The sequence below is a fragment of the Notothenia coriiceps genome, unplaced genomic scaffold, assembly GCF_000735185.1.
Source record: "Notothenia coriiceps isolate Sejong01 unplaced genomic scaffold, NC01 NC01_scaffold00024630, whole genome shotgun sequence".
Lineage (NCBI taxonomy): Eukaryota > Metazoa > Chordata > Actinopteri > Perciformes > Nototheniidae > Notothenia > Notothenia coriiceps.
Window position 1 is genome coordinate 136,373 of NW_011357331.1, and position 3,619 is coordinate 139,991.

Sequence of the window (3,619 nt, forward strand, 5' to 3'; positions counted from 1 at the left end):
GATGCTGCTATTTTTGCTGATGACTGACGTTTAAAAAGTAGAGAGCCAGACAGGAGAGGTTCTGATCTGGACTAAAGAACAATATTTGGGGCGGAGGAGCGGCAAACAAACAACGCCAGCATCCTCGGCGACCCGGGATACTTTAGTCACACCTAGAGTATAGGACATATTGTGCTCCTTCTTAGGTTCATGTTTGTATTCTGTGCCTCTACTGGGACATGTCTCCATGCTTTAATGTTCAAAAAGCTCTTTATTTTTCTCATACTGCCTGTACTGCAGCACCTCTTTTCCCCCTCTGTCTGAAACCAGAGCCCATTATGCTCTGATTGGTTAACTGGCCGGCTCTGTTGTGATTGGTCAACCGCTTAGAGATGTCCCGACCCTTAGCCTATCACGTACAATGNTGCTAGCTAGCTAGCGGGCTAGGGACCGGTGAGCAGGAAAGAGCCAGCAGGTAGGAGATGACAAAACAAAGATCTGTGTCGATTCGATATAGAGATGCTGCTATTTTTGCTGATGACTGACGTTTAAAAAGTAGAGAGCCAGACAGGAGAGGTTCTGATCTGGACTAAAGAACAATATTTGGGGCGGAGGAGCGGCAAACAAACAACGCCAGCATCCTCGGCGACCCGGGATACTTTAGTATTAGGTTCATGTTTGTATTCTGTGCCTCTACTGGGACATGTCTCCATGCTTTAATGTTCAAAAAGCTCTTTATTTTTCTCATACTGCCTGTACTGCAGCACCTCTTTTCCCCCTCTGTCTGAAACCAGTGCCCAGTCTGCTCTGATTGGTTAGCTTTCCGGCTCTGTTGTGATTGGTCAACGGCTTTGATATTGTGTTGGAAATGACGCCAACTGCCTGAATCTGCTTTATGGTTTTCAATTTATTTTGTTAATTTGTTCTGTTTTTAATTCAGCAGGTGATCCTGTATGTTCATAAAACAGTGTGTGTGAGCTTAACTGTGTGTATTAAACTAAAACAGAGCATTTTCTGTAAACTCAGATTTTATTTCTGCTTTTTTAAACTATAGTCTGTGCTCATATATTTCATTGTTGTTGTATAGGCTGCTGCCTGAATATGCTTCATGAAAGGCAGCTTTTCCTATCAATAACATCTCTGAGCAGAGGACACATGTCTGACACTAAATATATTGTTGTCTTCTTTTCTAAAGTCACATTGTTCTGTTGTCTAACAGTACATCTTATCTCTCATTTTATTGTTATTTATTTATCTTGTTTGTATTGAGATTGCATTTGATATTAAGGTTTTCCAAAAGTAACAGAACTTTATCAGGTTATACTACTTTTACATTCTGATACTCAGATTAGGTTACTGATTACATTTGTTTACAGGTATGTAGTCATTTTAATGGGATATCTTTCTTAAGTAACCCTTCCAACCCTTGACATGGAACAGTGCCAGCTGGGGACTACTTCATCTAGGATTAGTTCCAAGAAGAAAGGATCTGAAAGCACTGGGTTAAATGTTTTAACATCAGGTGGATACTGTATATAGTAAGGTTGACCACAAAAAGTGACTGTAATACAAATGAAATCTCATGATGTGTTTCTCATCTCTAGCAGAATATGAAATACTGTACTCCTCACTGTTGATTTGTAAAAAACATATAACAAATCAACAGTAAAGAGTGATGGGAAAGCTATAAGATGTGGTGTAGTTTACATTGAGTACAAGGGGCTGGAGGATCTAAAGGGATCAGAAGTGCAGCCGTAAGCTAGAACCTGGTGATTTAAGGAAGACAGGGGTATGTTGAAACAGAGCTTTCAAGTGATAACATATGAACTATTCAGTGTAGGCGAGGGAGGGAGAGAGAAATGGAAAGGAGGCAGTGTTCCTTTTCAGATATGCCAAATGTCTAGGATAATGGTGTGACATAAACATAATGCACTTTAGGCTCCAGGCTAGGCGGGATGACACTATCTCAATCATGCTCCACCGACACAAACACGCTGATGTTCCCCAGCTGGCCCAGGAAGACAGCAATGTTGCAGTACACACACACTAACACACACACATATCCACACACCAGCACAGAGTTGAAGGGTTTTGCACACATTGTGTCCCCACCCCCTCTCGCTCATTGGGACACGTTGCACTGCAGGTAATGGTGATGATCGACAACGAGCAGGACCTAATAAGAGCAGCAGCTAAATGACACATTCATCTCTGTTGCTCATCACGATGCTGCTATGTGGAGCTGTTGGACTGCAGCACTGGGCTGTAGATTGTTCTCTGAAACTGGTTTATTTCTTTTAACTTCAGGGCTTTTCTGTTGGTATGAAGCAGTTTTTGAAGGATGATACATACACAAAAAGTCAACTAATGGACACATTGACAGTGGAGTGGTTCACAACTTCCTTGTCGCATAGTCAATAGTTTCTTACGGTGGCCGAAAGGAAAACGCTGCAGCTTCAAAAACGAAGACTGTTTGGAAACTACTGCATGGGATCTGTTCACTGACTCTCATGGGGAGGACATCGACATCAACACCATTACGGGCTGCAATACAGATTATATTAACTTCTGTGTGGATAATGTTGTGCTACCAGGACTGTACGATGTTTTCCCAACAACAAATCCTGGATTACCCCTGATATAAAGGCTACCCTGAAGGGCAAGAAGAGGGCCTTTAGATCAGGCAACAGAGAGGAGCTAAGGATTGTGCAGATGGAGCTGAGGTGGAGAATCAGAGAGGGGAAGAACAGCTACAGGAAAAGGATGGAGGAACAGCTGCAGCAGAGGAACGTCAGCGGAGTCTGGAGAGGCCTGAAAACCATCTCAGGCTACAAGGAGCCAGATTCCGAAGTCCAGGGGAATCAACAGTGGGCAAACGACCTGAACATTTTCTTTAACAGATTTCACCAGTCAGGCACCCCTCCCCCGGACCATTCCCCACTGTTACCTCTCCCACCACCTCTACCCCATGTGTGGTTTTATTTATCCACTGCTGGTCAGTTCTCTGTCACTTTTAAACAGAACTGTGTTAATCATGAACCTATGTCACCTGAAACGGATGAGCTTAGCTCATGGTTTCTCTCGACTTGCAAAGCTACCATAGACACTGTTGCTCCTTTAAAAACCAGGCAATCTAAAACTATATCTGAGCCTTGGTTAAATGACATGACTCGGACTGTCCAACGGGATTGCCGTAGAGCTGAGCGTAAATGTAAAAAGGACAAACTGCAAGTTTCATTTCAAATGTTGAGGGAGTGTTGGCGTCTATCAGATCACTGTGAAAGAGGCAAAATGCAAACATTTATCTGACAACTTTCTGTCAAACCGTCACAAGCCACGTGTTCTGTTTCAGACTATTGATGTGGTCCTTAATGCCCCCCAGACTACCGTTATGAAGACTTTCTTTACTTTTTTATTAACAAGGTAAACTCCACAAGAGCTCAAATCTCTGCTTCTGCAAATGACCCCTCAGTTCCTGCACCATGCTCTGCTGTCTTCAACCATTTTGTATGGGCTCAGAACAGTCTCATAATACACACATGCACACAGAAGGATTCACACTTATATTTCATGATTCGCAAAAGGATTCACACTTGTGTTTTTCAATGCACACACAAATGTGTTCCATTTCGTATACATG

At 42.7% G+C, this 3,619-nt stretch overlaps 1 protein-coding gene across 1 annotated transcript in view; it reads right to left on the reverse strand.

Moving 5' to 3' along the window:
• LOC104955084 (acyl-coenzyme A thioesterase 11-like) overlaps positions 1-3,619 on the reverse strand; it is an 11,291-nt gene that overhangs the window by 2,541 nt on the left and 5,131 nt on the right. The window lies entirely within an intron of this gene.